The sequence below is a fragment of the Carya illinoinensis genome, chromosome 2 (assembly GCF_018687715.1).
Source record: "Carya illinoinensis cultivar Pawnee chromosome 2, C.illinoinensisPawnee_v1, whole genome shotgun sequence".
In the NCBI taxonomy this organism is placed as follows: domain Eukaryota; kingdom Viridiplantae; phylum Streptophyta; class Magnoliopsida; order Fagales; family Juglandaceae; genus Carya; species Carya illinoinensis.
The window spans coordinates 16,734,728-16,745,051 of record NC_056753.1 but is presented as its reverse complement, the minus strand read 5'-3'; the positions used below and the strand labels follow the sequence as shown (position 1 = coordinate 16,745,051).

The following is a 10,324-nucleotide window of genomic DNA, read 5'->3' as shown; positions in this document are numbered from 1 at the left end:
TCCATGCGGAACCACACCGTGAGGAGGGGGGTTGTCGGCGACCACCCCAAATGACCTAGACGGTAGCGACAGTCCCTGTGGTGGCCAACGGCCATGCCAATGTGGGCCGTGGTACCATTAGTTGCATGGAGTGCACCCAGGTGCTCCCGTGCATGGCACTATACATGCCATGCATGGGTGGGACATGCACACTATACACTTAGGTGCACAGTGCCATGGGGTACTGTGCATTTAAGTGCACAACATTTAGCTTACGGTTGGTGCCTGTGCACTATATACTTGGCGGTGTAGGGCTACTATGCATTTTAAGTTGTGCTCGTGACCATCCAACTATTTTGTGCTCGCGCAATTGAAATTCCAGACGTAGACACTTGCTTCAATATATATATATATAATATTTATAAAAATAAAAGTCGCAAGTTCAAGAACACTTATCTAGGAGACTTCTCTCCACCCACTCGATGATTATTTAGTGTATCAGAAAAGCATCATTCTCCCACCTCCAATTTAGAAAGTGATCAGATTTCACAGAAAACGCCACTGTTGATATTCTAAAAATTGTACAACATGCTGAAAGGAGAGAAATAGTCATTCCCGGCCCACTAAGGTGATCTAAGCCTCGAACGGCGTGGTTCAATACCCCCAACGATGGTCCGATGTTGCACATATGGTGTCGGCGTGTACACTCATGGCGATGTAAGGAAATAAGTGTAGAGGAAATACATGAAGTAGACAAGGGACTCATCCCAACATAAAAACAACATCGATAGACATAACCCATCATCCATGTAAGGTTGAACCAACAGGGGAGACACTAAGTGTCTGCCTCTCCCTCTTGCAGTAATGCCCTGCTCCCTAGCCTCTTTGTCATTACCTGGTCATTTAAAACATAAACACAAAGTGAGTCTAATATTCAATAAGCAGTATACCATGTTGTTAACTTACTAATCATCTAATCTTTTTCTTTTGAAATCATGCATACATAAACCTTTGCTGATTTTGACGATGCCTTCATGCATAAGCAGTTTAAAAAATAAATCATACTATCATACATAAACATTTAAATAATACTTTCATGCATAACATTTAAAAAATACTTTTATGCATAACATTACTTTCATGTTCACTTTCATTTAGCCGGTACACACTATTATGCCCGGTGTGTTGGGGTTGGCAGTCTTTTGGACCTGATTCTGCTGGTGGCCGCTGGTTAGAAATCCTTCCATCAAGGGGTAGCACTAGATGCAGTGCCAGTGCTACTTATCCAACATTGCAATCTGTTCAGTCTTTTGGTACCATCAATCATTTATCAGTCATGACCATTATGTAGTTTCATACATTAAAACATTCATTTCCTTTCAGTTCTTTCTTTCTTTCATTTAGTCCTTTTCATTTACCAGTTCATTTATTAAAAAAAAAAAAACGCCGTTTAAAAGAATGAGATTAAACATCATCTTTCATGCCGTTACGTATTTTTATACCTTAACCTTCTTTTCATTTCTTTCATTTCTTTGAAATAAAAAGTTTTCGTTATCTTTCTTAGTCCAGTGCAGATGCGTTTATATTTTGAAAAGAGCATTTCATGTCATGCTACGTATAAGTAAGACATTAGTTATTTGAGAGAGCATGTATGAAAATCTCATGACTTAGAATCTACATGCATACATTACTTTATATACATACAAAAAATTATAATCGATAGAGTGCTTAACAATGGCTACTAAGAAAGGCTTGTACATAATATATATATATTTACTCTTTCTTTAGAAGAACTTTTGAAAAGATAGAGATATTCTTTTATAAGAGAACTTTGTGTAAAAAGCATGGTCATAACTACTTACCTCTATGCTTTTCAATACTTCCAACGTCAATATAGGTTCTATTCCAATAAATAATATAAGCGTGTTAATACTCATACAATATCCTTTAGGCCTCCCTTTAAACGAGAAAGCCATGACATTAACCTAACACCCTTCTACACTTAGCACTAACCCAATAATTAACCTCTCGTCCAACCTTTACAAGAATAACATAATTAATACTAAAGCATGCTAGCTGTCCATGAAAGGCCATTTAGAAAGTTTATATGGAGAGGTAGTTGAGTCTCATAGTCTTAACAAAGTTTATTTGACTCGAGCTCATTTTGGGATCATAGGAATTAAAAACTCAAATTTGGAAATGCTCAACAATGGGTTTTAAAATAGATTTAGGCATCTCAAGTAACATAACAAGCTTAGGAAACATGCCCCCTTGAAATCAACTTGTGGTCCCTCACTATAAAAGGCTAGTTTTTTCAATATTTTGGACTCTTGGGTTATGTAGAATTTAACCAAAAGAGGAGTAACATAAATGGGCTATTTCAGAAACAAGACATGGTATAGCATAGGTTTAAGAGTTCTTGGAAAGCATTACATAGTACCTTTGCACCTTTGGTCACCTCTTCTTAATACCAATCCATTTTATAAATCTAGTGACATAAGTGTAATAAATAACCTAGTTAACATGCACTATTTAATTAAGCATAATATAGAAAATAGCAAGAATAACTTATTAAGTAAACTTAAAAATCTCTAAACATCAAGTTTATAGTTTAATTGTTTAACACCTTTAAAAACATGATATATACCAATTAACACTGCTCTAAGTTTCCTTTTTGAAGAAACCTCATTACTTGGAAGACCCCAAAACAAAACAATATTTTATATACGACGTTTCCAACAGACCCAAAGCATTCCAAGAGTCATCCAAGATTTAAAACAAATTTGTTTGCTAAAAACCCCCTTCATTTTGAATATAATAATGCACAACATAAAAATAGCTCCCATATATATACAGCTAAGCCAAAACAGGGCATATATATGAGGAATCACAACAAGAAAAGATAAGGAACAAAATCTGGAACATAAGCTTGTTACGTGATTCGGTTAGCCTCAAAACAACATCCTAATCAAATGGAGTTCAAGTTAGGGTTTATATCTTTGGTGAATCCCTTCCCAAAACACAAAATGTAGAAGAGAAAAGGTGGGTTTAGCTTGAAAAACTAGAGACCACGCGAATCCCTTGGCTAGAAATTCAAAACTGAAACATCAACAACAAAAGAAAACCCACTTGATTAAACCAAGGCTAGGTTCAAAATACACAAAGGAGAAAGGTTAAGGGTACTCTTACCTTGTTATTTTTCACTTGAGAAGAAGAAATAATGGGTGCTTGGCTTAAGATTGGAAAAATAATGGAAATAGGAGAGAAGGGTAGTAGTGTCGCACGGTGAGGAACTTGAGTGCTTGAGAAAATTTTTCTTCTTTTCTTGCCTTAGAAGCCTACGGGTTCAAGATGAAAAAAGCTAACTTGCCTTTTGGTCAAAAGCTTATAGCATAAGCTAGGAGGGATGACTGATGGTTCAAGAAGAATAAAAGGCATAAAGCTACTTTTAACCAAATATTATTTCACAAGCTAGGATGTCCAACGGATTGACTTAGGGAATTTGCTTTTTGTCTTTTTCCCTTCTTTAAATGCTTTAGGCGTAGACTTAATGGCTTTTTTATCTTTGTTTTATTCTTCCATCACAAGGAAGCAAATGGATAGTGAAGATCTATCCACCTCAAAATACTTTTCATTTATCAATCTAATAGTAGGGAATAAATGAGCCATTTCTTAAATAATGAAAGTTAGAGGGCTTAAGAGAAAAATATTACAAGGTCTTAAAATCAATTTATTTTAATAACCCACATAAAATAAAAACACATTCATCTTAAAATAAAATAATAACATAATAAAATAATAAAAGTATTTATCTTAAAAATATTTAACTTAAAAAATAAAATAAAATGACGTAAAAACTTACGTAGTAAGACTCGGGTATTACAGAACAGGTATGTATCGGTTTTGTATTTTTTAAAACCAATTAAGCACTGGTTACCCCCCTAAACCGTTACGTCTTGTTTTACTAGTTCTGGTTTGGTTTTCCGGTTTTAATAAATTAAATATGTAAGTATTACTAATATATTTATCAAAAGAAATATATTGAGAATTTATTAGGTAATAAAATGTATTTAATATATATGTTTTATATTTAAAACATATGATCAAATAAATATTCATGTTTAAGATTAAAATATTATGTTATAAATTATAATATATTATTTCATACATAATTATATATATTATATATAATATGAAATATATTATATATAATATTAAAAATTAATAAAATATATATAATATGTGAACCGGTCTGGTCCAGTTGGTCTAGTGTATGAAAACATAAAACCGATTTCGGATAAGATTTGACCAGTTTTTAAAATAAAAAAACCGATTCCAAACCGAACCGGTCAAAAATCGGACCGAATCAACCTGTCCGGACCGGTTTTCCAGTTTTTTAATTTATTTTTACACCCTTAATAAAACCCAGCCTAACATGAAATTTAAGATAAATATAATATGAATAATGTTATACATCACATCCTCATCCTATTTTCATTCTACTAAATAAGATAAAACACCTTCATCACCATTGAATTAGGGCTGGGCAACCGGGTACCGGACCTGGTATCCGGGTATACCCGGCCCGGAACCCGGATTCCAAATCCGGGCCGGACTCCGGCTCGGATATACCCGGGTTATGACCCGGGCTGGAACCCAGATTTATCTGGGTTTTTACAACCCGGAAATCCGAGTTTCGGCCTATACCCGGGTTTTTGTTTTTTTAAACAAAGCCTGATTATTAATTTCCTTCAAAATATTGTTCCTTCAGATCTTGCACATAACGTTTCTTTTTCTTTTTCTTTTTCAGATCAACATTCCTCATTACAAAATCATCCCAATTCATGCAAAAATATATACAAAGTGAAAATGGGAAGATAAATCAGATTACAAATTCCTATTGATCAATAATTCAGTGCATCCAACCAAAAATTCTGTAGAAGTTGAGCGCTCTTGACCCATCATTGACACGTCCATGCATGGAATGATAGGAATCAACTTCAAAGAAATGCCTTGTGCCCACAAAGTCCATACTAAACAAAAGACACAGATTTTATAGTCAATTCCATGCATGAAAATAAGGCCAACATAAAATGCCAACTCGGTTGTTATATCACAGCTCCCAACGCAAAAGCATGTAACAAAACAAGCACCTAACACATGTAGACTCAACTATCACGAGACCAGCCAAAGTATTAATGGAGAAATCATAGCATAAAATCATATCTACTAAGATTTGGATTGCGTTGCCAATTTCATGAACTATATATATATAAATAGTACACAAGAAGTTAAAACCCTGAAACAAATACAGAGCAGAGCAGAGCAAATATCATCATGTTCTTGATAATATTTTTAAAATCAAATTTCAGCTATCTATAGTAAATATAATTTCAATTAAACTAAATAAATCGTGAAAGGAAAATTACGCTAAACTATAACTGGGTGGTGCCAAAGGTATTGACAATGCGATTTCTAATAAGGAAAGAGACTTGGTGAAAGACATGCAATTAAGCACCCAACACATGTAGACTCAACTATCACGAGACCAGCCAAAGTATTAATGGAGAAATCATAGCATAAAATCATATCTACTAAGATTTGGATTGCGATGCCAATTTCATGAACTATATATATATATATAAATAGTACACAAGAAGTTAAAACCCTGAAACAAATACAAAGCAGAGCAGAGCAAATATCATCATGTTCTTGATAATATTTTTAAAATCAAATTATTAGTAATTAGGATTTCTTAAAAAAAAAAAAATCATGTGGGCGACAATTTGGATCTATTAGAGCCAATGGGTTTTGTCTTTCTGTGTTAAGTGAGAAGTGACAAATATTGCAAGCCAGTGATGGCTAAATTGATTAAAAATGTGATAAAATCATAATAACAGGCAAAAGTATTAAAAAGAACATCTAATAAGCAAAAAGTTATGAGGATCAATTTTGGAGATTCATATTTTTCTAACCATTTATCAGCGGATGAAATTCGATGCGAAGCAAGAAGTTCCCATCCAGAACCTATATGATAAAACCAAATCAATAAACTCTTTGGAACTCAACCAAGAACAAGCACAAAATCTCTTACCTCCATTGAAGATTAACCAAGGATAAACTTTTCAGCATGAATAGGAATGGAGACTCACATCAGCCTCGGTTGAAGATGAAGCTAGATGATCGTCTAAAAAAAATTAAAAATTGCGTTAGATGGATAATAAACCGAATTAGATAGATATTAAAAAAAATATTTCACGTTTCAAACTTACCTTCAAGGTCTATCGACTGTATGTATTCTTCCAAATCCCGAATGTTAATTGGTTTGGTCCTTAACCAATTTTGAGTGCAAATGAGAGCTTCAACAGTTTCTGGAGACAAGGAAATCCTAAAAGGATCCAATATGCATCCTCCAGTACTAAATGCGGACTCCGAGGCAACAATGGAAATGGGAGTGGCTAACACATCACGTGCTACCTCAGCAAGGACAAGATAGTTAACGACATTAATTCTCCACCAATCTAAGATATCAAAACCGAGCGAGTCGTCTATACACGTCTCAGAAAAATATCTATCTAGCTCCGATCTAAACTCCGTAACACACCGTTCCTTAAGAAAGTTGGTAAACATGATCTTAAATTTAGTAGGAACCGGTGCTGGCTCATTACCAATATTTATATTAGTGCTGCTTGGCCTTCCTTGAGCCACATTAGAACTCCTCCCACTAGCCACACGAAATGTATTATACTGCTCAATCAAGCGGCCTAAAAGGAGTTTAACCCTGTCCTCTATCTTATTCGCCAACTCACATCCTCTGCATTTTTGCAACCAGAAATTCATTGCCATCATTTTATATCGTGGATCAAGCACAAAAGCAACATATATCATCAAGTTGAACCTATTTGTGCTACCCCAATACTTCTCATACTTGTTTCTCATATTTATGCCCATAGTACTAGTGATAATATCATCACTCAAGCACATATCATTTAATGTATCCTCAATTGTGCAAAGTTGCTCAAAATAAACATTAGCTGTCACATACAAAAAACCAGAAATGCTCAATGTAACATCATAAAAAACTTTCAGCAACTCCACAAAAATCTGTGCATTTTTCCAATCATTGCTAGTGGGGTTCAAGAATTGGTCATCCACAAACGCATATTGTTCAAAGGCTTGTTTGTGTTTTTCAGCGGTACTCAACATCAAATATGTAGAGTTCCATCTAGTAGGAACATCCAAGCAAATCATCCTCCCACTAATTTTTTCCTTTACCGCACAAGCCTTGAACTTGGCAAATCTTGAAGGTGAGGATTTCACATACCGGACAGCATCCCTAATCTTTGATACAAAATCAATTACATCCTTCAAGCCGTCCATAACAATTAGATTCAATATATGGGCAGCACATCGCATGTAAAGAAATTCACCACCCAGTATAGTACGATCATGGTCTTTTATTCTCCTCCTCATATAATCAACAACAACATCATTTGAGGATGCATTATCAACTGTGATGGTTAAAATTTTATCAATACCTCATTCATGCAATCCCGAGTTTAACACTCTCCCAATGGTTTCGCCCCTATGGTCAGGAATTTGACAAAACTTAAGTATTTTTTTGTGCAATCTCCAATTGCAATCAATAAAATGTGCGGTAATGCACATGTAGTTCAGATTTTGCACCGACATCCAAGTATCGGTGGTAAGACAAATTCTTTGACCATCCAACAATTTTTTTAATTGTATCTTCTCTTCTTTATACAGTTTAATACAATCCCTTTTTAAAGTGCCTCGGGATGACAAAGTAAATCGAGGCTCTAAATCCGTTACATATTCAATAAAACCTTCATGCTCCACAAGCCTAAAAGGCAATTCGCATCTAATAAAATACTTAGCGGTTGATACCCTAAGTTTTTCTGCATCGTACTTTACTAGGACTTGTCTACACACTCTTCCCTCCGCATCCCTCTTAACACTAGAGGATTGACTTCTTCCAACTCCTTTAACTCTAAGAGGAGAAGTTTCACATGCATTCTGGAGGTGGTGTAACATAGATGAAGTGCCATTTTTGTAGTGGCAACTGTATAGCTTAGCACAATAATTGCACTGAGCTTTTGGATTATCGTGGTCAATAGGTTGCACTCTAGTATAGTGTTCCCATACCACAGATTGGTTGCTAGGTTTTTTTTTTGGATTTCTTGGGTAAAGGTGGAATGAAACGGGTAGGTTCTTGTGTATGTGTGGATGAAGAAGGGGTTGGAAGAGTCCCAAGCTCCTCTACATCCAATGGAATAGAAGAGGAATCGCCAACCCCTTGGGTTATACCGACATTACAGCTCACAGAATCTTCTTCCATCTGTTAATGTTACAACAACAACAACAAAAAAAAAAAAAAAGGAAATTAATTCATGCAGAAAACTCAATCCAGGTGCCAAGAGTTTTAATTTTGAAGTATGATGTATAAGAGGTATTACCAGCTTGTAACAATAAAGCATAAACAATGTACATTTCTCACTTCTCGTAGATTTATACTTAACTCTGAGAAGATGCAAAAAGGCAGGAAAAGATCTCCACAAAAGAAAAGAAAAGATGGATACAAAACATTTCTAAACCTTGTGTCCAAATATCCCATATCTGGAAATAGAATCACCTCAATAGCTCAATCCCACGTTGGGAAAAGAAGTAACTCACATATACAGGATTAACACAACCTGATTTCTTCTCCGACGAGCTGTCTTCCATTCTATAATTACCTATCGAGTACTCTGCTCAATCCTTGTTGATGGTGTAGTTTATTGATGAAGGAAAATATTTATTTCGTGTTATTTTGCCAACAACAAGACGAACATTGGTGCTGTTAAAACTGATTAACTATATTACAAAAAACATAGCCTTGAAAGGTAACATTGAAAAAACATATTGATCTTAATCTTTCATGAATCATGTCGAATACAAAAGCACCAAAAAAAAAAAAAAACAGAAAAGCAAATAACAAAGACAGAAAGATTGAGAATTTGTGAGAAGTGCCACAGGACTAGCCACAGGAGATGATCTGCATGGCCTCCTTGAGTGGCTTCCAGAAAACAATCTCTCTGTGCCTTCTATCTCTTTCAACTATGAAATTAGATAACATGATTTGATGGAGAAAAGAGAAGGAGGAGAATAATTTACAGGTTTGTTGTTGTTTTATTAAATGAAACTAGTTTACCTTCATTATTTTTTTCCTTTTTTCTTTCTGTTCGTTTCTACCTGATTCTTTTACTTAATTTCTTTTGTGTTTCTTGTGTGATAGAAAAGGGAAACCAAGAGACCCAGTCCTGGATTCAATGAGAATCTCTAGATTTTTAGACACCTCTTTGGCGCCCGGGGGGCCAAGAAAGAGAGAATGGAGGGCATGTTGTCGTGTTTTTTCTGAGGAACCCACGTCGGATGCCAGCTATGATATTTTAGGTAACGGAACCAATTATATAAAACTAAACAAGACTTTAATTAGGTTGCAACTTTGCTTGGCCACAAGACTTTAAACCTGATTAGCACAACCTGTTGTTTGTATCCTTTGATGGGTTGTTGGTGCCAAGCAATCCCTTCTGTCTTTCACACACCTCCCTCCCACTCCCACTTTTTTGGTCGATATTTTAAAAAAATAATAATTAAAAGGTAAATATTTTAAAAAATATATATATATTTATTTAGCATTGATTCATGTGATATTTTAGGAGGCCATTATCTATCATTTTCAAAAGATTCTCAAAATGCATGACCACTTGGTTGATAAAAATCAATTCGACAAGTCACATATACTTGGTAGGAAGAAGGGTTCATCCCTTTCCTCCACATCAAGCAATCGTGCTACATGACATAATCTTTAACAATAAAAATACATGGCCGGCACCATCAAAATTAGGGTCTAAGGTCCAATAAGCTTAAATCAACTAACAATAAACAAGGGCAGATACCGACTGTTTTTCAGCAGCAAAACGAAAAGGTTACAGTTCACGACAGCACAATTTCCCATTTGTGCTTTCAGCCACTCAATAAGCAGAAGCAAATAAAAGACATAAACCAACTATAATTGCAAAATTTGTACAAATCAAACCCAAAATCAGAAACCCTAAACAAATCACACCCAAATCAGAAACCACACCAAACAAATCACACCCACTAAAAACACTACACCATAAACTAAAGAAACCGAAATGGAAGAAGAGTTTATCAAAAACTAACCTGATTTGTAGTGTTTTTGAGGATGACCAGATGAAACGACCATGGGATGACGGCGACGATGGGATGACGGCGGCGACGGGATGAGGCTAGGGTTTCGGGAAGATTCTGAGAGAGAGAG

At 35.2% G+C, this 10,324-nt stretch overlaps 1 long non-coding RNA gene across 1 annotated transcript; it reads right to left on the bottom strand.

The window, feature by feature from the left end:
• Positions 1–371: 371 nt before the first annotated feature.
• On the bottom strand, positions 372–3,356 carry LOC122294482. Its single transcript, XR_006237654.1, has 2 exons — positions 3,169–3,356; positions 372–874 (listed from the first exon to the last, which is right to left on the bottom strand). It is a non-coding gene; the product is annotated as an uncharacterized LOC122294482 (long non-coding RNA).
• Positions 3,357–10,324: the final 6,968 nt, after the last annotated feature.